This window comes from Macaca nemestrina, chromosome 1 (assembly GCF_043159975.1).
Source record: "Macaca nemestrina isolate mMacNem1 chromosome 1, mMacNem.hap1, whole genome shotgun sequence".
Classification (NCBI taxonomy): domain Eukaryota; kingdom Metazoa; phylum Chordata; class Mammalia; order Primates; family Cercopithecidae; genus Macaca; species Macaca nemestrina.
In genome coordinates, this window is record NC_092125.1 from 19,489,421 (window position 1) to 19,514,704 (window position 25,284).

Below are 25,284 nucleotides of genomic sequence, written 5' to 3' on the forward strand. Positions count from 1 at the left end.
ATAACCAAGCTAAGTTGTGGCCACATCTCAGGAACATGGGAAAGGATGGATGGGAAGGAAGCAAATGGAAGAGATTCCTCAGGACCAAGGAATCCTATTTTTCTAACACGATGGGATGTGCCAAATATGGGTAGGACGCCTGTCCCATATCCAAGACTTGCTGAGGGCAAGAACAGCAGGGTCTTCTGAAGAGTTCATCTCTAGGCCTCAATCCTTCGACTAGATCAGGCTTTCTCTAGGATTTTCCCATTGCTGGGGTTGGCAGGGAAGGTGTATGCAGGTGGCCTTGGCACTGGCTTTTTTCTCAGCAAAACAAGTTATCAGTCAATGCAACAAAGCTGGGGATGGCCGATTTGGGGTTTTTTTTTTTTTTTTTTTTAGATGGAGTTCCACTCTTGTCGCCCAGGCTGGAGTGCAATGGTGCGATCTCAGCTCACTGCAACCTCCGCCTCCTGGGTTCAAGCGATTCTCCTGTGGGCTGAGTTCTTTATTTTAACCAATTGAGGGACTGGAGAAATGAAGTGTGATGAATCATTACCCACAATATTTCTTTTCCAGGTTTTCTCATGAAGGAGGAAAGATACACATGCCCATGCATATACATATACACACATACACACATTCACATATGCACACATGCACACTTTATGTAAAAGTATTGTGATCAGAAAACACACACGAGTTCCTGGGGAAAAAGCTAGACCAAAAGACCTGAGAGCAGGGCACACAGCTGGCAATGCCTGCAGCCCTGGAGTCTCACTCTATCATTTCTATGAAGTTGTACTGCTGCCTTCAACAAGTCAATTAACCTTCTTTCCTTCCACTCCCTAATCTTCTAAGCAGAAAAGAACAACATGGACCCAGCTCAGAGGAGTGTCAGGAGATTAACCTACATCTTCAAAGGGCTCATGATCATTAGAGGGCTATGTAAAGGGTGGATGTTGTTATTTTTATTAAAAAGCTGGATGACTACTCCTGAGCTCTGTCTGCCACCTTCCCCAGGCCTCTCTGGATTCTGCTGAGTGAGGGGGTGAAGCTGTTTCTGGAATGTGTAAAATGGAAATGTCCTAGGCCTCCATGCTCTGAGGTTAAGTGAATGTTCTCTGCAAATAGCACTGGTTTGGTGCAACGTGGAGGCACTTCAACAGCGTGTATTTACAGATAAAATGTTAAAGAACAGGAATGGCATTTGGGTGTGAAATCGAACTTTCAAGGTGGTGGTAGGTTGGTGATGGGAGAAGGAGATAACATTTAGCCAGTGCCAAGTACTGTGAAAACTCCTTATCCAGTGTGAATAGAACTGGCATTTTGGTCTGCTGAAAAGTCAGTGGAAGCGGGGAACCGCACAAAGTGATATACCCATACCTTAAGCATTTTACTTTAACTTAAGACATGGATCTGTACATTTCTTTGCCAATCTGTTGATTAAAGCTCAAAACCCTGACTTTAAGTATAAGTCCGTGACCAGTGTCCCAAATCATTATTCTTCCATAAACCACATCTGCAATCCATCATCTAAGATCTCCAGTTTAAGACTCTTTAAAGTGGAGGAGGAACTTACAGATACGTGTGAGCAATGGACAGTCTTTCTCGATGTTTGCTGTTTCCCCCACTCTTTTACAGTTGTCTCACATGCACGTAATCTGATAGTAATTTATTTTAACTGCTTGCCTTTATGGAGACTCTCCAAAGCATTTAAGTTACTGTGTCATAGAAACAACAATGCTCTTTCTTTTGCGCTCATATTTCATGGATTTAAGTAATGTTTAATTAAATCACATATTACATATTGTAGTTACAATTAGCAAAACAGGTTTGATAACAGATGCACCTAATTTTGGAATGCCTCTGTCTCAGCAGGTGAAGGAGGGCATGTAGGAAGGGCACGGGGGCCATGGGCCCCTACCTGGCCTCACTCAGGGAGACACAGATGGTTAAAATGGCAAGTGGGTTAGGTAGAAATTGGGTAAAGAGAGCTTCTCTTTGTTACTTACTCTACTGCATTTAATCCTTATGATGAGTTTGCTACTATCATCTCTATTTTACCGATACAGTATTTGAAGTCCAAAGAAGCTGGATATCGCACCCAAAGTCAAACAGCTAGAGAGCAGTGAACTTGGAATGTCAATCCAGATCTGTTTGGGCCCATATGCAGGCTCACTGAGGACTAAGGTTCTTTTAGGGAGTGATCTCTTCACCTGCAGCCTCGGATTTTTGAAAGAATATACAAGTTTACATATTGACTTGGAAATGTGAGCAGGAACCTGGTCCTTCAGCTGTGACGATTGTTCCTTCTTCTAAATCAGTGGTTTTCAACGTGTATCCCCTGACCAGCAGCAGCAGCAGCATCTGGGAGCTTGTTGGAAACGCGAATTCTCAGGCCCCATCCCTGATCTATTGAATCAGAGCTCTGAGTCCAACAAGCTGTGTTTTGAAAGCTCTCCAGAGATTCCAATATGTGCAGATACATTCTGATATTATATATTATGATACGTATTGAGACCCACTGCTCTGTATGTTTTATTCATTCATTCATTCATTGGAAAAAAATGCCTATTGACCGTTGTGTGACAGAGGCCGGTTAACAAACGATTAATGCAGAAAGGGCACCTGACTTCCCGGAGCTTACATTCTACGATGTAGCTGATTCTCTACCACTGCCCAGGTCCTGATGCTCCAGGCTGGCCCAGCCAGCAGCCTGCTCCACAGACTCCTGAAGATCTTCTCCCACTGCCAAGCAGGGAACTGCATCTGCTGCTCACGGAGTCATCCAAACAAACTGTATTCTTTACAGTCCTGGTAAGAAGCATCAGCTTCCATTTCTTTGCTTGGATTGTTCCCTTTATTTTTATTTATATTGTGATAAAGTATGCCTAATAAAATTTACCATTTTAACCATTTTTTAAGTGAACTCTTCAGTGGCATTAACACATTCACAATGTTATGTAATTATCACCACGATCCAGAAATTTTCATCATAACAAATAGAAACTCCATACTCATTAAATAACTCCAGGGTTAGGTGTGGTGGCTCACGCCTGTAATGCCAGCACTTTGGGAAGCTGAGGCGGGCAGATCGCTTGAGGTCAGGAGATCGAGACCAGCCTGGCCAACATGTTGAAACCCATCTCTACTAAAACTACAAAAATTAGCTGGATGTGGTGGCATATACCTAGAGTCCCAGCTACTCAGGAGGCTGAGACAGGAGGATCACTTGAACCTTGGAGGTGGAGGTTGCAGTAAGCTGAGATAACACCACTGCACTCCAGCCTGGGCAACAGAGTGAGACTCAATCTGAAAAAATAAAATTAAATTTTTTAAAAATAAATAAATAATAAACAATAGCTCCCACTCCCTCCTCCCGTGACACCGTGGCAATGACCGTTCTACTTTCTGTCTCTATGAATTTGCCTATTGTAGGTACCTCAATAAGTGGAATCATACAATATTTGTTCTTTTGTTACTGGCTTATTTCACTTAGCATAATGTTTTTGAGGTTTATCCATGTTGTCATATGTATCAGAATTTTCTTTCTATGGCTGAATAATATTCCATTGTATATATATATTAAACTTGTTTATTTATCTGTTAGTGAACACTTGGGTTATTACCATATTTGGCTACTGTGAATAACAGCTATAATATTTGTGAATAATAGCTATATTATTGTGATTAATAGCTATTATTGTGAATAATAGCTATAACTATTGATGTCCATTTTAAACTGAGTTGTTTTATTTTTGGGTTGTTGTTGAGTTTCATTTGTTCTTTATATATTCTAAATATTATTCCCTTATCAGATATAGGACTTGCAAATATTTTATCCCATTCTGTAGGTTGTCTTGTCACTCTCTTGATAGTATTATCTGATGTACAGAACTTTTAAATTTTGATGAATACAACTTATCTATTTTTTATTTTGTTGCCTGTGTTTTTGGTGTTATATCCAAGAAATCATTGTCAAACACAAACTCATGAGATTTTTCCCTTACGTTTTCTTCTAAGAATTTTATAGTTTTAGCTGTCAAGTTTAGACTTTTGATCAATTTTGAGTTAATTTTCTTATACGGTATAAGATGTGAGTCCAATTCATCCTTTTGCATGTGGGTATCTGGTTTTACCAGCCTCATTTGTTGAAAAGACTGTCCTTTTGCCATTGAATGATCTTGAAAACCTTGTCAAAAACAACTGTAAACATAAGAGTTTATTTCTGGTATCTCTATTCTATTCTATTTATCTATATATCTGTCCTTAAGCTGGTACCACACTGTTTTGATTACTGTAGCTTTGTAGCAAGTTTTAAAACTGGAAAGTGTGAGACCTGAAACTTTGTTCTTCTTTTTCAATATTGTTTTGGTTATTGGAAGTCCTTTGAGATTCTTATACATTTTAGGATAGCTTTTTCTATTTCTCCAAAGAATGCCACTGGAACTTTGGTAGGGATTACATTGAATCTCTAGATTCTTCTGGTTTGTATTGTCATATTGACAATATTAAGTTTTCTAATCCATGAACATAGGATGTTGTCTTATTTCATTTTGCTATAACAAGATACCATACACTGGGTAGCTTATAAACAACAGAAATTTATTTCTCACACTTCTGGAGGCTGCCAAGATCTTATTTAGTGTCTAGTGAGGCCCTGCTTCCTCATAGATGATATTTGCTCCCTGTGTCCTCATATGGTGGAAAGGCAAATGAGCTCCCTTTAACTTTCTTGGTAAGGACACTAATCCCAGTTATGAGGGCTCCACTCACATGACCTCATCACCTCTCAAAGGCCCACCTCCTAATACCATCCCATTGTGGGTTAAGATTCAATGTAGGAATTTGGGGGGCACATAAACATTCAGATCATAAGAGATGTCTTTTCATTAATTTAAATCTTTTAGAATTTCTTTCAGTAATGTTCTGTAGCTATCTTTCAACTGCCTGGCTACTTGTATTCTTAAGTTTTTATTCTTTTGATGTTATCATAAATTGAATTGTTTTTTAAATTTCCTTTTCAGGTTGATAACTGCTGTTTATAGGAGTGAAAGTGATTTTTCAGTGTTGATTTTGTATCCTGCAATTTTGCTGAACTGATTCATTAGTTCCAATGGGTTTTGGTTTTTTCCTTTTTTGGTTTTTTTCTTTTTGAGGACTCTTTAAGGTTTTCTATATATGAAGTCAAGTTATCTGCAAACAACGATGATTTTACTTTTTTATTTGCAATTTGGAGGCCTCTGATTTCTTTTTCTTGCCTTCTTCCTCTGGCTAAAACTTCTGTATCATATTCAATAGAAGTGGTGACTCTAGCCTGGGCAACAGAGTGAGACTCCATCTCAAAAAAAAAAAAAAACAGAAAAACAAAAAAAAGAAGTGGTGAAAGTATTCCTGATCTTAGGGGAAAAGCTTTCAGTCTTTCACCATTGGGTACAATGTTAGCTGTGGTTTTTTTCATATATGGCCTTTATTATATTCAGAAAGTTTCTTTCTGTTCCTAGTTTGTTGAGTGTTTTTAGCACAAAAAGGTTTTGAACTTTGTCAAATGCTTTTTCTGCATCAAGAGGATCGTATGTTCTTTTCTTTTACTTTGTTAGTGTGGTATATTACACTGATTGATTTTTATGTGTTAAACCATACTTGCATTCCAGGAATAAATCCCAGTTGGTCACGGTGAATAATTCTCTTAATATTTGCTGCTGAATTCAGTTTGCTGGTATTTTGTCAAGAATATTTGCATCAATATTCACAAAATATATTGGTCTGTAGCTGTCTTTTCTTATAGTATCTTTGGCCACAGAATGAGTTAGAAAGTGTTCCATTCTTCAAACTGTTAGTCCAGAAGGATGTCTTTTTCTCAGTGCAGTGAGCTATAGATGCTCTAGTTTTCTCCCTAGGGATGGGAAGAGGGCATTGAGGCAAGCCTGAAGAGGAGCCTGGGCAGCAGGGTCATGAACTTTTTTCTTTCATGAAGGAGGAATACAAGCAAGAGTTTTGTATTCAGAACGTTGTGCAGTATTTTGGAATGGGACACTGGAGTGTTTAGAGATCTTAGTTTAAAAACAAAACAAAAAGATTGATCAAATCTGTAGTTTCTATTGTTCCAGATTTTTTAAAGCTTGTATTAGAAGGATGATATGTAATTTAAAAAAGAAAGTATTCCATTCTTCAATTTATTAGAAGAATTTGAGAAGGGTTTATTGTAGTCTTCCTTGTTTTAAAATTATTTTGTATGCTTCTTTTTCCACCACCAGATTTTAAGTAAGTATCCTTATTTTCCCTTTTCCTCGTACAGTCCACCCCATCCCAAGAACCAAACTTTGTGCTTTTCACACGGTAGGTTCTCAATAAAAGTAATGAAATTAGTATTAAAGTGTCTGATCTTTGGAAACCCACTTTTGGAAATCTTTGGCTTTCATGTATCTGACTTCCAAATAGTTTGCACTTTCTTAAAGTATACAACTTGAAACTACTTTTGGTAAGTTCAGATGATCATACTCCACTAATAGGTGAGCATTTTGATCTACAGTTTCAAGTGGCCTTGCCTAGCCAACAGCAATGTTTGGGCAGTGGCATCATTTTCATCTGTACAATAATGTAGGCATTTAAACATTTTATCGCATTTGTCCCTTATTGTCTTATAAAAATAGAAAGAAAAATGAAAGTATCAATAATTGTGATTAAAAAAAAAAAGAATAGGTCTCATAAACTTAACATGGTTGAAATCATGATGCAAAACATTAGGTATGCTGAAAGTGGAAAATTTTAACCTTGGTTGGGTGTTCTTTGGAATTAAGTTGGTTGAGACTGGGTTCAACTGTGAAAAAAAGAACACAAAGAATTCGAAAAGCATGTCATCAAATTTCAAGTCAAAAGGCATAAAGAGCAATTTTACAATTTTTTCTAGCTCCTTGAGACTATAACCCTCCCCTCTTATAATGCATAAATGCATTTTAAGTTTTCACATATTTGGCCAGGTGCAGTGGCTCACACCTGGAATCCCATCACTTTGGGAGGCCAAGACAGTGAATCATCTGGTGTCAGGAGTTCAAGACCAGCCTGGACAACATGGTGAAACCCTGTCTCTACTAAAAATACAAAAATTAGCCAGGTGTGGCGCCACATACTTGTAGTTCCAGCTACTCGGGAGGCTGAGGTAGGAAAGTCACTTGAACCCAGGAGGCAGAGGTTGCAGTGAGCCAAGATTGTGCTGTTATACCTCAGCCTGGGTGACAGAGTGAGACCCCATCTCAAAAGAAGAAGAAGAGGAAGAGGAAGAAGAAGAAGAAGGAGAAGGAGAAGGAGAAGAAGAAGGAAGAGGAGGAGGAGGAGGAGGAGGAGGAGAAGGAGAAGGAGAAGGAGAAGCAGAAGCAGCAGCAGAAGCAGCAGCAGCAGCAACAGCAGCACTGGCCAAGATATGGAGAAGTTGGAACACTTGTCCACTATTGCTGGGAATGTAAAATTATAGTTGCTGTGGAAAATAGGGCCTTGAACAGGTATTTGAAACCTACGTTCATAGCAGCACTAGTCACAATAACCCAAAGGTGGAAACAACTCAAATGTCCATTAACAGATGAATGGAAAATCAAAATGTGATATATCTATACAATGGAATATTATTTAGCCTTACAAAGGAAGGAAATTCTGACACATGCTTCAACCTGGTTGAACCTTGAGAACATTATACTAAGTCACAATAAGCCAATCATAAAAGGACAAATACTTTATGATTCCACTTATATGAGGTACCTAGATTATTCAAACAATAGACAAAAAGTAGAATAATGGTTGACAGGGGATAGGAGGAGGAGAGAGAAGTTAGGAGTTATTGTTTAATGGCAATACAATTTCAGTTTGGCAAGATGAAAGTGTTCTGGAGATTGGTTGCACAACAATGTGAATGTACTTAACACTACTGAACTGCACAGTTAAAATAGTTAAGATGCTATGTTTTATGTTACATGTATTTTATCAGTTTTTAAAATCCTCAGAAACACTGTGCAACATAGTGAGACCCCATCTCTACAAAAAACTTTTTAAAAATTAGGCCAGCATGGTGGTTCATGCCTGTAGTTCCAGCTACTCATGAAGGCTGAAGTGGGAGGATCACTTGAATCCAGGAAGTCAAGACTGCACTGAGCCATGATTGTGCCACTGCACTCCAGCCTAGCTGACAGAGTGAGATCCTGTCTCAACAAAGGGGAAAAAAAAAAAAAAAAAAAAGTCCTCAGAGACCAATCACCATGGAAATGTACTGGAAGATGTAATTTAGAGAAAAAAATTCATAAAATACTATTGAGTGTCTTTAAAATATATATATAGGCAGGGTGGGCATGGTGGCTCACTCCTGTAGTCCCAGAACTTTGGGAGACCGAGGCAGGAGGATCACTTGAGCCCAGGAATTCAAGATCAACCTCAGCAATATAATGAGGTCCAGTCTCTACAAGAAACTAAAAAAGTAGGCCAGGTGCAGTGGCTCGCACTTGTAATCCCAGCACTTTGGGAGGCCAAGGTGGGAGGATCACTTGAGCCTGGGAATTCAAAACCAGCCCAGGCAACATAGTGAGACCCCATCTCAATTTATTTTTTAAAAAATTAGCTGAGCATACAGGTGCACACCTGTAGTCCCAGCTACTCAGGAGGCTGAGGAAGGAGGATATCTTGAGCCAAGATCTCACCACCACACTCCAGCCTGGATGGCAAAGTGAGATCCTGTCTCAAAAAAAAATTAAAAATAAAAACATACAGGCAAATTTTATAATTAATATTAGTACTGGGCAGATGATCGATTTTGTTAATGGAAAAATGCATATAGAAGATAGCAGCTTTAGAAATCTGCTAAGGGCAGACACAGTGGCTCACACCTGTATCATGCTACTTTGGGAGGCTTGAGCCCAGGAGTTGGAGACCAGCCTGGGCAACATAGTAAGATTCCATCTTTACAAAAATAAATAAATAAAATTAAAATTAGAATCTACTTTAAAAACATATTGTATTACCAAAAATTAATTAAAACAATAAAATTCCTTGTTGGCAATATTTTGTATAAATAGCTATCCTAGCACACACTACTATTATAGTTTTTTTTAAAACCACAATTCTACTATAAATTGGTACTTTTTTCCTAGAGAACAATTTGGCAACGTGTAATAAGGTCTTAAAATAATGTTTAGCTCTTCCAACCTGGTTATTCCACTTTGGTGTATTTATTCATTCAATGAATAGTCACTAAGCATTTTCCTTTTATGCATTAGGCACTGTTTTGAGGACTGTGAATACAGTGGTGAAGTCCATATAATCCCCGCCCTGAGAGTTTACAATCCTACAGAGGGAAAGAAACACATTTATTGATGGAGTGAATATATATTTTCCATGCTCACAATCCAGGTGAGGCAGGAGAATAGGATCTGGAGGCAGGGAACCTAAGGCTATTTCAAGCCACCTTCCTAGAACTAAACTGAAAGGAAAACGCTAACTTTCCAGCCTAAGTGACAAAAAGACCAGAGTCTACTCCCTTTGCAAACCCCCCACCTTTTCTGCACAGCAGAAGGGAAATTGGCTTTCCGCAACCAATCAGACAGGTTGCAGGCCAAGTCTTTGTTTGCATAGAAGCATAACTTTGTAACTTCATCCTAGCCTCTCATTGGTTACCTTTTGCAACCAAGCAGATGTTTGCACAGAAGCGTGACCTTTGTAACTTCACTCCAGCCTCTGGTTGGCTGCTTTCTGCAACCAATCAGACTGATTGCAGGCTACTACTTCATTTACATGAGGTGAGCATGAAGGGGCCAATGGGGAACTTCTAGGGGCATTTGGACCCAAGAAGATTCTGTATCTGGGCCCTTGAGCCGCTGCTCGGGTCTGCCGCACTGTGGATTATACTTTCGTTTTCGATAAATCCCTGCTTTCGTTCTTTTGTTGCTTTGTTCTTTCTTTGCTTTGAAGAACATTTTGTCCAATTCTTTGTTCAAAACGCTAAGAACCTGGACAACTTGCAGTCGCGACCCTCTACCGGTGATACTTGCTTCCTCTTTGTGTTAAATGTACTCCAAATCTTCTTTAACAAACACCCCGCCTGTATCCCAGCACTTTGGGAGGCCGAGGCGGGCGTATCACGAGGTCAGGAGACGGAGACCATCCTGGCTAACACGGTGAAACCCCGTCTCTACTAAAAATTAAAAAAAAAAATTAAAAAAATTTTAAAAACATTAGCTGGGCGAGGTGGCGGGCACCTGTAGTCCCAGCTACTCGGGAGGCTGAGGCAGGAGAATGGCGTGAACCCAGGAGGCGGAGCTTGCAGTGAGCCGAGATTGTGCCACTGTACTCCAGCCTGGGCGACAGAGCAAGACTCCGTCTCAAAAAAAAAGAAAAAAAAAGAAAGATAAAAAAAGAAACACCCCTTCCTCATTTTCCACCCTGTGAATGGATGGTCCACTCATCCAGCTACACCTATTTTAAGTCACTATTTGTATTTCACCGCCTGGTCACTCGGATTGGTTCAGAGATGACACAGAACTCATTTGGAGCTAATGAGATGAATAAAGATGTTTGCTTGGGCTTGTGGCAAATATACATTTTCTTCTGCCGTATTGTATAAAGGTATGAGGCTTAGGGCTGCTGTCAGCATCTCCATTTCCTGGGCTGTGTCAGCCTAAAAATGAAATAACTCCTGGAGAAAGGCAGCGCAAAAGCATTAGAGAAATGGCCAGATGGTGTCCTCTGAGTCTCAGGACTGAAAGGCCTGTAGTCAGCTGTGCTACACTTGGACTTCCAGTTGTGTGAGCCAATATGGCCCCTTTTGTGTATAAACCAGTATGAACAGCACACTGTCACCTACAAAGAAGGAAAACCAACTTATACACATTTGGTGTCCGGATGGGATATCACAATAGAGTGACACGCATTGAAGTGGTGAGCCCAAGGATGGTATAGGAGAGAAGTCTAACCCAGACTCTAGTAGGGGAGCAAAGGCTTTCCATTAGTAAATGCCATTTTAATTGAGAGCTGAGGCATATAACTAAGGAAATAGCTAAGAAGAAAAATAGAGCAATTTATACCAATTATAGCAAGCTTATTTCTAAAAAAAGAATATATTGGAAATAACCCAAATGCTCAACAATGGGTGCATTATTAAGCACACTATTTCATATAAATATAATGTAATACATACCAATATGGTGACAGCCATGACAAATATGTGCACAATTTGGATACGTGGTAATAGTCTGGTTTTGTTAAGCACTCTCAGCTCAGTGGGATATTAGCTCGAAATAGTTTAATGTTTTTCCAATCACTGTGCTTTCCCCGCTTTCTTTACCTCAGCAACATTTTTGGCAGAGCCGTGGGTTTCCAGTCACTTTGAATTATTCAAATTCCAGGCTCAGGTCGGATTTCAACCTGAGCTCATCCCTCCCCCACAGCTCAGCAGAGCTCAGGGCCCTGTTAGGAGGGAGGATGTGGGCTGCTCTCACCGGCCCCTCAGTGCAGCATCGTAGAAGGAAGGTGTAGAGGGGGGGCAGGGGTCTGATTTGAGGATTATTATTCTCTTGAATCTCACTTATTCTCAAGGCCTAATTCCTGTGGTGTTCAAGACCAGAAGAGGAAGAGAGGCAGAGTTCAGGACCCTGTGTTGAGAGTGGCCTCTCTTGCCCCCAGGCCTCACTGCGGCCTCTGTCTCCTGTCTCCTCCATCTTCTGGCTCCTTGTACGTGGGGTCATGGGAACTATGCTATCCCCTTCCAACTCTGTGAGTTGCCTCCAACGCTGGGAAGGGGTACTAATAACCATTACCCAAGGCCTTGCTTCCCCCTCCACCTTTACCTGCTCCTATAAGCTTTTTACTTCCAGAAATTTCCAGAAAATAAAGTGCCTTTTTATAAATTCACAAGTGCTGCACAACTCCAAGAACTACAGACCAATCTTTTCCAACAATTCCCCAATTGCTGTTTCTCCTGCTGACAGTATCATTACGGGACTGCTGGTTTATAGTAATTCAGCAAGGATCCCACCTGGAGAGAGGTAGTAGTCTTTGCTTTAGGCAGGTGCCCTCAAGCTTTACAATGAATTTTCTTATGGGCCCCTTCCAAAGTTTACGTTTTAGGAAACTGACACAGGACAGACAAGCCTCCAAATTGGGGCTTGGCCCAGAAGGGTTCTTGGTTTCACCTAGGGAAGAAGTCAAGGGTGAGCCAGTGGTGTTAGACAGCAATCCTTTACTGAATGGTACTGCTCCTTGTAGAGCAGCACTACCCCATAGGCAGCATGCCCAGAGTCAGCAACGCATGGGCTCTTGGCAACTGTGTTTATACTCAATTTCAATTATATGCAAATTAAGGGGCAGGTTATGCAAATTGAGGGGTGGGTTATTTAAAACTTTCTAGGAAAGGATTGTTAACTTCCAGGTCGTTGCCATGGCATTTGTAAACTACCATGGTGCTGGTGGGAGTGTCTCATGCTAATGAGCAATGAGGGCACCTAGGGATCACTTTTGTCACTATCTGCTGGTTCCTGACGGTTTTTTTACTTCATCCTATCTGAACCAGATCCTGTTTGCATCAGCAGGGTTGTGACCAGAAAGCAAGTCTAGCTGGTCTCCAACCTCAAAGGCTTGTTGCTATGAACTTTAGACACTTCCCAAGTCCCAAAGACTTCCAACTTTTGTTCTCCCAATTGTTTACTCATATGGGTGGGCAGTAAGGCAGGTAGTTGTTGGAGGAGTTGTTGGAGTTGTTGGAGTTGTAGGGAGGAGTAGGGCTAATTTGATGGTCTTCTACTAGGGAGGTGCTGGCCCCAAGTTTTGGCAGCTTTCTCCAGAATATAGGGTACTTAAAGCCTGTTATTTTTATCTGTAGCCCCCAGGGCTAATTCCAGGACAACAGTCCTACTAAACATCCAATATCATGTATTGTTTAAGTCTCATATATCTCCATGACTGATTTTCTGTCTATCTGTTCTATCAAGGACTGGAAGAAGAGTAACAGAATCTTCAACTGTAATTCTGCATTTGTCTATTTCTCCTTTCAGTTCCTTCAGTTTTGATTTTTTTGAGGCTTTGTTTTTAGGTGCTTACATATTTAGAATTATGATGTCTTCCTGACCCCTTTATCAATATAAAATATTCTTCTTTATTTCTGGTAATATTTCCTGTTCTGAGATGTAGTTTTCTGATATTAATATAGCCACATCAGCTTTTTTTTTAAAATACGTAGTGTTTTCATGGTATATTTTTTCTCATTCTTTCACTTGTAATCCACCTGTGTTTTCATATTTAATGAGCATATCTGTAGACTTCATATAATTGGGTTTCAATTTTTATATCTAGTCTGGCAATATCTGACTTTTGATAGTAGTGTTTAGATTCTTTATTATAATTACAAATATGGTTGGAATTGAGTCTACCATATTGCTATTTGTATTTTATTTATCCTCATATTTTCTTTGTAGCAATTTCACTTTACCTGCCTTATTTGGATAACTGATAATATTTTTAGGATTCCATTTTATCTCTAATATTGACTTATTAGCTATTTCTCTGTTTTCTTTATTTTTAAGTGTTGTTCTAAGACAACATACGAATTTTTAGCCAGGCAGGCTGTAGTTCCAGCTACTTCAGAGGCTGAGGTGGGAAGACCTCTTGAGCCCAGGAGTTCAAGCCATTAGTATGCAATGATCACTCCTGTCGGTAGCCACTGCACTCCAACCCTGGGAAACATAGCTGAGAACGTCTCTCTAAAAACAACAAAAACAATATTATATTTCTTCAAGTATAATTAAGAAACCTGTAGGCCAGGTGCAGTGGCTCACACCTGTAATCCCAGCACTTTGGGAGGCTGAGGCAGGTGGATCACCTGAGGTCAGGAGTTCGAGACCAGCCTGACCAACATGGTGAAACCCCATCTCTACTACAAATACAAAAATTAGCCAACACGGTGGCATGTGCCTATAATCCCAGCTACTTGGGAGGCTGAGGCACAAGAATCACTTGAACCTGGGAGGCGGAGGTTGCAGTGAGCCAAGATCGCGCCACTGCACTACAGCCTGGGTGACAGAGCGAGACTCTGTCTAAAAAAGAAAAAAGAAAAGAAGCCTGTAACACTATACTTCCAGAGTATACTTTCTGTCTTTTCGCTATTGCTTTAATAGATTTTTACTTTTACATGTGTTATAAACCCCGTAATAGATGGTTACTACAGTCATAGTAGTACACTGCACTACAGCCTGGGTGACAGAGCGAGACTCTGTCTAAAAAAGAAAAAAGAAAAGAAACCTGTAACACTATACTTCCAGAGTATACTTTCTGTCTTTTCACTATTGCTTTAATAGATTTTTACTTTTACATATGTTATAAACCCCGTAATAGATGGTTACTACAGTCATACACTACATAACAATGTTTTGGTCAATGATGGATCCCATACAAAACAGTGATCCCATAAGATTGTAATTGAGCTGAAAAATTCCTATCACTTGGTAACGTTGTAGCACAATACATGATTTACATGTTTTGGTGATACTGGCATAAACAAATGAACTGTGTTGTAGGTTATATAAAAGTATAGCACATATAATTACATACAATATGTAATACTTGATAGTGATAATAAATGACTATGTTGCTGGCTTACGTATTTACTATACTATACTTTTTATTGTTATTTTAGAGTTTATTCCTTCTACTTACATTATAAAAAGAGTTAACGGTAAGATAGCCTTGACCAGGTCCTTTGGAAGGTATCCAGAAGAAGGCATTGTTATCATAGGAGATGATGGTTCCATGCGTGTTTTTGCCTTGAAGACTTTCCAGTGAGACAAGGTATGGAGATGGAAGACAGTGAGGATCCTGACCTGTTGTAGGCCTGGGCTAATGTGTGTGTTTGTATCTCAGTTTTTAACAAAAACATTTAAAATGTGTTTTAAAATCTTTAAAAATAGAAAAATGCTTATAAAATAAGGATATAAAGAAAGAATATTTTTGTACAGCTATATGATTGTGTTTTAAGCTAAACACTATTAAAAAAGAGTCAAAAAGTTTAAAAATTTTTTTAATTTATAAAGTAAAAAGATTACAGTAAGCTAGGGTTAATTTATTATTGAAGAAAAAATATTTATATACACTTAATGTACCCTAAGTATATAGTGTCTACAAAGTCTACGGTCATGTACTGTAACGTCCTCAGCCTTCACATTCATTCACCACTTACTCGTCGTCTCACCCAGAGCAACTTCCAGCCCTACAAGCTCCATACAGGGTTAGTGCCCTACACACATGTACCATTTCTTATCTTTTATACTTTATTTTTACTGCATCTGTTCTATGCTTAGCTATGTTTAGATGCACAAATACTTACCATCATATTATAATTACCTACAGTACTGAGTACAGTATCACTCTGTAGAAGTTCGTAGCCTAGGAACATAGGCTATCCCATACAGCCTATGTATGTGGTAGGCTATACCACTGAGGTTTGTGTAAGTATACACTGTGATGTTCACACAATGATGAATTTGCCTCATGATGCATTTCTCAGAACATATCCACATTGCAAAGCAATGCATGACTACAGTTTGCTTTAAATAGTCAATTTATCTTTTAAGAACATTAAAAATAAGAAAAAATGTCTCATTTACCTACATACTAATTATATATGGCATTTTGCGTTTCTTTGTGTAGATCCAAGTTATATCTGGCTTCCTTCTGTCTGAAAAACTTCATGAAGAATTGTAATTCTTATAGTGAAGGCCTATTGTTGAGAAATTCTTTCAGCTTTTACTTATCTGAAAGTCTTTATTTCACCTTTATTTTTGCACTGGGTATAGAATTCTAGATTGATAATTTTCTCTTTTTTTCTTTCAGTACTTAAAAGATATTGCTTCATTGTCTTAAGGTTTACATAATTTCTGACAAGAAGTTTGTAATAATTCTAATCTTTATTTATCTCTGATATAATGTGCCTCTTTTTTCTCCAGCTATCTAATACTTTTAGGATTTTTCCCTTTATCACAGGTTTTCAGCAATTTGATTATAATGTGCCTTGGTGTTGTTTTAATTGTGTTTATTCTGCTAATTGGAGTTTGTTCCTAGAACTGTGGGTTTATAGTTTTTATCAATTTTTGGAAAATTTTCAGGGACTATTTCTTCTAGTGTTATATTTTGTTTGTTTGTTTGTTTTTGTTTTTGTTTGTCATCTCTCTCTCTCTCTTTCTCTCTCTGTGTCTCTGGATTCAAGTTCATTGCTCTTTTCTTCTGGAGTGTCTGATCTGTAAATTCCACTCAGTAAAATTTTATTTTCAGATGTTATTCTTTTCATTGGCTTCTCTTTTATAGCTTCCATTTCTCTTATAATTATATTTATGTTTTCCTTTAAATATTTTAGCATCTCAATCCCATTCATAATACCTGTTTTAATGTTTTCATCTGATAATTTCATCTTCTTTATTATTTCAAAGTTTTTTATTGACTGATTTTTTTACTGGTTATGTGGCACTTTTTTATTTCTTATAAATCTAGTAATTTTTTTATTGATGTAGGCATTTCTTTCATTGTTGAGTGCTGGATGTTATTTTATTCCTTTACAAGTTGGAGTTTGTTCTGGCAGGCAGTTAAATTACTTGTGGATCAGTCTGGCCCACTCAAAGCTTGTTTTTAAGCTCTTATAAAGCAGAACTAGACTAGCCTTTACTCTAGGACTAATTTAGTCACATTCCTAAGACATGATCCTTCTGGGGTCTCTGCTGAGTGGGATCTCTGTAACTCAAGGAAGTCTCCCTACCCTATGGCTGGTGGACATTCAGATGATTCCCACTTCTGTGTAAGCTCTGGAAACTTTTTGGCTTACAGCTCTCTGGTAATTGTTCTTTTCCTGGAAATTGTTCTTTGCCCCACCTTGTGGAGTTTTATCCTAACCATATACTGACTGGTTTTTCAGACTCAAGGGACCCCTGTTCAGATTTCTGGAATTCTTTCTCTGTAGAGTCCTCTCCTGCCTGTTCTCTGCCCCACATTCTAGCTGTTTGACCTCCCTGAACTCTGATTTATTTTGTCTCAATTTGGTGAGATTTCCACAATCTGGAACCTGGACTGTCCGTAGTTCAGTGTCTGAACACTGTCGTTTCACATGTTTTGTTCAGTTTTCTAGTGTTCTAGGTAATTTTGTACTATTTTATTTTTCTCATGCCTATAAGTGTAAGTCCCTTTCAATGAGAACTAGAAAAACAAACAGAGGTATAATAAGTTGATGGGACTTTATTTGGGGATATGAGTGTGGTAAAGAAAATTACAGCAAGCTGTTTATTAGTATGAGTTTGTAGGCTTGAGACAGATGGGGCTAATCTGCAAATATATAAAAGACTTTCTTATAAAGAGAAGCAGAAATGAGCTGAGGTGATGCCCAGCAGGCAGATCTATAGGTGGGAAGGGCTGGGCTAACTGTTCTAAAAGTCGAATGCAAAGAGAAACATTTGGGTGTTTGTTAAAAGGCAGATTCTATGCTTCCTGCAAGTGATCCCATGGGCCCCCCCAGTTTGTATTTTTAACAGGCGCCCTAAGGTGGTACTGATGCAGTTGGTCTGTTGGCCATTCTTGAAGAAATACCAGCTGAGGATCCTAGGTAGGGAATCCTCATATGAACCCAGACAACTCCATCTCAGGCACACAGGTAGGGCCCCCTATATGCATGAAAGGCTAGAAGAGGAATCATTATGGAGTGAGAAAAGAGATGCCAGAGAGGAAGCAGTTGGCCTTCAGGACCAGGTAGAAGTGCAAGGGATAAGGAGAGTCAGAGCAAGAGGTGACAGGGTCTTGGGTACAAGAATTGCTTTCCCTTGGCCAGGTGCATAGACCGTCTATGGAAGGTGCACCTTGGGATGAGGTAGCAGAAGGCCTCCAACAGGGAAAGCCTCAGACACATGAGCAAGAGCAGCCCTGAAGGAAAACAGCTGGAGTCAAAACAGAATGAAAACCTCACTTTGCTGGCTGCATAACAGCAACTACAAACACTGATTTAGATGAACCTTTTGCAGTGATCTAGTCTTTCTCATGAAATACTCATGTCCATTTCAGTGAGCTCTATAGGGACACAATTTCAGCTTTGTAGTGATTCATGGTGGGTTGTTACATTGGCCAAATTGCCTTAGTGCTGTATTGACGAGCTCAGTTGAAACAGAGAGAGCTGAGTTTATCTCTTCATCAGGGTTCCTAAAAGCCCAATCTCAGCAAGAATTCTAGATTCAGGTCGACTGAGCACTGTTCAGAATCCTTTATTAATTTCCTCTTGATGTATCACCAGCAAGAGTAAAATCTTTCTACCCCGACCAAGCCTGCTAACCGCCACTAGGGCTTAAAGCCCAAAGAGAAGATGTTGAACTCCAGATAAAGGAAATACACCAGAGGCGTCCTTGGAGAAAGGGAATGTGTACTCTGACAAGCAGGCTCACTGCACTGTCCCTCAGGGCAGGACATGCACTTGGACCGGTGGGGAAGGAGAAAACATGGAACTTTCAAGTTAATTAATGACAGTAAAGAGGACAAGAACAGAGGTAAAACAATGGGGCAAAGTCTTCCTGGCTTAGTTTATGGTCTTTGGTGATTGAGAACAGCTCACAATGCCAAAACATGGCTCTGTTTAGAGGGACAGGTGTGGGAGAAAGAAAATATCATTTCAATGAAGGACCAGCCTTCTGTGCAGGAAGTCAAGAAATCTCAATGTCTTGGGTCTTTTTAAGTTAATCACAGTTCTGTGGTGGGATATCTCAGAAGAGTCACAGAAACCTTATTCTTAAGAGGATCAATAAATTAAGAAGGAGACCTTCTTAAATGAAAAAATTCACTTTGTAGAGAAGAAAAGCTGTTTTCAGTTAATACATGGTTACTGAGTATCCACAGATTATTTTTCTTCTCTCTGTGAATGACAGCAGCATTTCCCAAATGAGTTTTGCCCAATATTCAACGTTTGGGATGCTCCATAAGCCAAAGAGTTCCATCTTCAAATTTCAAGGGAACACTGCCTACTGTCTCTTCCTGTGGACAGTCATTATGCACATAGGTATATTAAAGATACTGGGTAGTCTCGTAGCATGGAAACTTACTTAATTAAAAAAAAACTTATTGCGTCCTAAACTTAATTGATAATGGAATCCCTTTTTTAGATGATCCCTGATAACATCCTGAAGCTTTACTGAGCTCTGAAGCACCCTCAGAAGTGTTCGTAAATACCACTAACAAACAGAATTGGACTCTTCCATGCTTGGTCAAAATATCATCAAAGGTTGACTTACACACCTATTAAGATGGCCAAAATAAAAAAAAAAATTACTGATAATGCCAAGTGTTGGAATACATGCAGAGCAATACAAACTCTCACCAATTGCTGATGAGAATGCAAAATGGCCGGCCACTCTGGAAGACAGTTTGGTGGTTACTTAAAACATTATATGTATATATGCTGTATCAACCAACAAATCTACTTCAAAATATTTTTTAAATTTTTTTATTTTTGATACATAGCAGTGTGTATATATGTATAATAGTACCTATTTTGGGGTACATTTATGGGGTACTATTATAAACATGTAATAGTACATATTTATGGGCTACATGTGATTTATGACATACTTATTTACAGGGTACATGCATAGAATGTGTAATGATCAAATCAGGGTACTTAAAATACCATTTTTGGTACAACAATGAAAACTTACATTCACACAAAAACTCATCTATGAAAGTTCGTAGCAGTTTTACTTATAATCGCCAAGAGCTTCAAAAAATCCAAATGTTATTCAATGGGTGTATGAGTAAACACACTGTTGTACATGTGTACAATGGAATGCTACTAATAAATAAAAGAGAGCAAATTATTCATACACACAATATGGATGAATCTCAAATATATTGTGCTAGGTGAAAAAATCCAATCCAAAAAGTTGCATATGGTATGATTCTACTCATGTGACATTATTGGGGGAACCAGCCCCAATATTTCAATGTAGGTTCTTTTCTATTTTCCCTAAGTGTCAGCCGGTCTGAGAAATAAAGGGAAGGAGCACAAAAGAGAGAAATTTTTAAGTTGGGTGTCTGGGGGAGACATCACATGTCGGCAGGTTCCGTGATGCCCTTGAGCCACAAAACCAGCAAGTTTTTATTAGTGATTTTCAAAGGGGAGGGAGTGTGGGTCACAGAGATCACATGCTTCAAGGGCAACAAAATATCACAAGGCAAATGGGCAAGGAAAAGTCACAAGGCCAGGGCAAAACTAGAATTGCTGAGGAAGTTTCATGTCCCACTGTGCACACATTGTCATTGATAAACATCTTAACAGGAAACAGGGTTCAAGAGCAGAGAACCGGTCTCATTAGAATTTGCCAGGCTGGAATTTCCTAATCCTAGCAAGCCTGGGAGCACTGCAGGAGACAAGGGCATGTTTCATCCCTATCTACAACTGCATAAGGCAGACACTCCCAGAGCAGCCATTTTAGAGCCCCCCACCACTGCTGCCCCGGGAATGCATTCTTTTCCCAGGGCTGTTAATTATTAATATTCCTTACTGGGGAAGGAATTCAGCGATATTTCTCTTACCTGTTTTCGGTAATAAGAGAAATATGACTCTGTCCTGCCCAGCTCTCAGGCAGTCAGACCTAATGGTTATCTTCCTTGTTCCCTGAACATTGCTGTTATCCTGTTCTTTTTTCAAAGTGCCCAGATTCCATATTGTTCAAACACACATGCTTTACGAACAATTTATGCAGTTAACGCAATCATCACAGGGTCCTGAGGTGACATACATCCTCAGTTTATGAAGATAATGGGATTAAGAGATTAAAGACAGGCATAGGAAATTATAAGAGTATTGATTGGGGAAGTGATAAATGTCCATGAAATCTTCACAATTTATGTTCAGAGATTGCAGTAAAGACAGGCATAAGAAGTTATAAAAGTATTAATTTGGGGAACTAATAAATGTCCATGAAATCTTCACAATTTATGTTCCTCTGCCATGGCTGCAGCCGGTCCCTCCATTCAGGGTCCCTGACTTCCCACAACATGACATTCTGGAAAAGGCAAAAATATAAGAATGGAGAATGGACAGGTGGTTGCCAGGGACAAGAGGGTCTGATTATACAGGGAAAGCAGAAGATAATTTTTTTTTTTTTTTTGAGGTGGAGCTTCTCTCTTGTTGCCCAGGCTGGAGTGCAATGGTGCGATCTCGGCTCACTGCAACCTCTGCTTCCCGGGTTCATGCCATTCTCCTGCCTCAGCCTCCTGAGTAGCTGGGATTACAGGCACCTGCCACCATGCCCAGCTAACTTTTTGTGTTTTTAGTAGAGACAGGGCTTCACTATGCTGGTCAGGCTGGTCTTGAACTCCTGACCTCAGGCGATCCACCTGCCTCGGCCTCCAAAAGTGCTGGGATTACAGGCATGAGCCACTGAGCCTGGCCGGGAATTCTTTAAGTTGTTGAAATTGTTCTGTATCCTCCCGTGCTGTTAGGTTCAAGACTCTATGCACATGTAAAACACATAAAACTTTACACCAAAAAAAGTAGATTTTACTCTCTGTAAGTTTTTAAAATTAAAATAAAAAGATGATGCTGGCAATATTTATCTATGTAAGAGCATTTTAACCCAGTAATATCATTCTACAAATTTACCCTATGAGTAAGTTTCTACAAGTACCTAAAGATTCAGGTACCTGGTTACAGAGCAGAGAAAGTACAGAGGCTGCGTCTGGTTCCCACTGTCACAGCCATTGCAGTACATTGAGCTCCACAGAGACAGCACTGGGGCAAGGGAGAGCTGGACTTGCCAGACAGGCACTGGGCAGCTCTGTGCCTTGCTGAGGAAAGATAACTAAGCATGGTCGAAGGAAATCCTAAGAAGCCGAGAGGCAAAATGTCATCATCTGAATTCTTTGTGCAAGCTTGTCAGGAGGAGCATAGGAAGAAGTACCCAGCTGCTCCAGTCAACTCCTCAGAGTTTTCTCAGAAGTGCTCAGAGCGGTGGAAGACCATACATGCTAAAGAGAAAGGAAAATTGAAGACATGGGAAAGGTGGACAAGACCTGCTAGGAAGGAGAAATGAAAAGCCATATCCCTTGCAAAGGGGAGAGAAAAAAATAAGTTCGAGAATCCCAGTGCACCCAAGAGGCCTCCATCAGCCTTTTTCCTGTTCTGTTCTGAGTATCACCCCAAAATCACAGGAGAACATCCTGGCCTGTCCATTGGTGATGCTGCAAAGAAACTGGGAGAAATGTGGAATAACACTGCTGCAGATGACAAGCAGCCTTATGAAAAGAAGGCTGCAAAGCTGAAGGAAAAATACAAAAAGGATATTGCTGCATATTGAGCTAAAGGAAAGCCTGATGCAGCAAAGAAGGGAGTCGTCAAGCTGAAAGAGTAAGAAAAAGAAGGAAGAGGAAAAGAACAAGGAGGAAGAAAATGAAGATGAATATGAAGAAGATGATGACGATGAATAAGTTGGTTCTAGCAGTTTTCTTTTTCTTGTCTTTAAAGCGTATAACCCCTCTGTACACAACTCACCCCTTTTAAAGAAACACATTGAAATGGGAGGCTGTGTAAGATTTATTTTTAACTGTACCGTGTCTTTTTTGTATAGTTAACACATTACTGAATGTGTCTTTAGATAGCCCTGTCCTGGTGGTATGTTCAATAGCCACTAACCTTGCCTGGTACAGTATGGGGTTGTAAATCGGCATGGAAATTTAAACAGGTTGTTGTTGGTGCACAGCATAAATTAGTAATGAAAGGGGATGGTAGTTTTTTCATCTTCGGTTGTTTCTGATGTAGCTTATATGAAATAATTGTTGTTCTGTTCACTGAATACCACCTTGTAGTTGCAAAAAAAAAAGTTGCAGTTGTTTTGTTGACATTCTAAATGCTTCTAAGTAAATACAATTTTCTTTATTAATAAAATAAGATTCATTTACCTATGTATTCACTCATTTAATCATTGTTTGTAATAGCAAAACAAAAGAAGAAAGGGAAGAAAAGACAAGAAAAGAATCTAGGAAGAGTTCATACATACAGACCCACTGAAGTAAACTTCTAATAATAAAATACAAATCAGTCATTAAAAATAACAAAATAATCAACATCTTAACCGAAAAGTGAAAGGCACAGAGTAAGGAATATTGCACATTAAAGGATACCAAGGAGACAATAATTTAGTAGAACATGGGATCCTGGACTGGATACTAGAGAAGAAAAGGAACATGAGTAGGACAACTGGCAAAATGTGAATATGGCATATACATCAGAAAATCGTATTATGTAAACAGCAATGCCTTGATTTTGATCATCATAATTAATTATGTAAGATGTTAATGTTTATGGAATTTGGGAAAAGGTATATGGTAATTTTCTCTGATTTTTTTGTAAGAAATTAGCTTAAATAAAAAGTTTTAAAATACACAAAAAATAAGAAACCATCATAATAATATAGAAACTTACCAAAGTTCCTGTTTTTACACCCCAAGGGACATAAGACACAGGAGAGAAAGACCAGGGGCTGCCTAGGGTGGGAAATGCACTAAGAGATACCTTTGGGAGCTAAGCTATGAGGACACAAAGGCATAAGAATGATGCAATCGACTTTGGAGTCTTGGGGAAGGGTGGGAGCGGGTAAAGGATAGGGAACTGCACATTGGGTACAGTGTACACTGCTCAGGTGATGGGTGCACCAAAATCTTAGAAATCGCCACTAAAGAACTTACTCATGTAACCTAAATAAATAAATAAAAGACTTACTGTTCTTGTGAAAAAGAAAGAAAAAGAGAGAGAGAGAGAGAGAGAAAGATAAAAGGAAAAAAAAGAAAGAGATGGCTATGGCCAGGCACGGTGGCTCACACCTGTAATCCCAGCACTTTGGGAGGCCAGGGCGGGCGGATCACCTGAGGTCAGGAGTTTGAGACCAGCCTGACCAACATGGTGAAACCCTGTCTCTACTAAAAATACAAAAATTAGCCAGGTGTGGTGGCATGTGCCTGTAATCCCAGCTACTTGGGAAGCTGAGGCAGGAGAATCGCTTGAACCCGGGAGGCAGAGTTTGCGGTGAGCTAAGATCACGCCACTGCACTTCAGCCTGGGCAACAAGAGCGAAACTCCGTCTCAAAAAAAAAAAAAAGAAAAAGAAGTGAGAGAAAGATGACTTAAAAGCACTTGTGCAAGATAATGGGAGGATCTTAATGGGGACACTGAGTATGCAGGAACTGTCTGCAGCTTTGCAACTTTTCTGTAAACCTCAAACTACTCTCAAATAACTATTATTATTATTATTGTTATTAAACAGCAAAAAAAAAAAAAAGAGAGAGAGAGAGAGAGATACCCTCATAATGCTAAGATCCCAAAGGGTTATACTCTCAGTGCAAGAGCAAATCTGAAGTAAGCTTGTCCTCAGCCAGAGTAGACTATGAAGAAAATTGCTGTCTCATAAATTGGCATATATGGATGGGGGAAAAAAACTCAGGGATTCATAACCTCATGGTAGTTCTCAGATAGTTTTGTAGCCCAAATCCATACTATTTTTATGCCTAGAAAAACTTCAGACTGAATCTTTTTAAAAACCAGGTTCTGAGTTAATAGTGCCCATCTAGGCCAGGCACTGAGGCTCACCCCTATAATCCCAGCACTTTGGGGGGCTGAGGCAAATGGATTGCCTGAGGAGAGGAGTTCAATACCAGCCTGGCCAACATGGAGAAACCCCATCTCTATTAAAAATACAAAAATTAGCTGGGCGTGGTAGCTGGTGCCTGGAATCAATCCTAGCTACTTGGGAGGCTGAGGCAGGAAAATTGCTTGAACCCAGGAGGCAGAGGTTGCAGTGAGCCGAGATTGCACCATTGCCCTCCAGCCTGGGCAACAAGAGCAAGACTCTACCTAAAAAAAAAAGAAAAAGAAAAAGAAAATAGTGCCCATCTAGCAGATACAAACCCTTCCTGAAGAAAACTGCTTTCGACGGGGGACACAAAGAATTCCCACAAATAAAATTCCAACAAATATGAAGTCACAAAAAATATCATTTAATACCAAGAAAACAAATCTCCATGAGATGGATCCAGGAAAAACAACAGAATCAAATCCACAAGGACTTCTGAAATTTAAATTAGACATAGAATATAAAAGAATATGTGCAATATTTTTAAAGAATAAAAATGTTATATGGGCGAGATTTGGAAAAATGAAAAACATAATTTTTTTTTTTTTTTTTTTTTTTTTTTTTTTTTTTTTTGAGACAGAGTCTGTCTCTGTCGCCGAGGCTGGAGCCCAAGCTAGAGTGCAGTGGCGTGATC

The 25,284-nt window shown here is 39.3% G+C and overlaps 1 pseudogene; it reads left to right on the forward strand.

Annotated features, from left to right (window-relative positions):
• Positions 1-21,717: 21,717 nt before the first annotated feature.
• Positions 21,718-22,452, forward strand: LOC105499148 (high mobility group protein B1 pseudogene; annotated as a pseudogene).
• Positions 22,453-25,284: the final 2,832 nt, after the last annotated feature.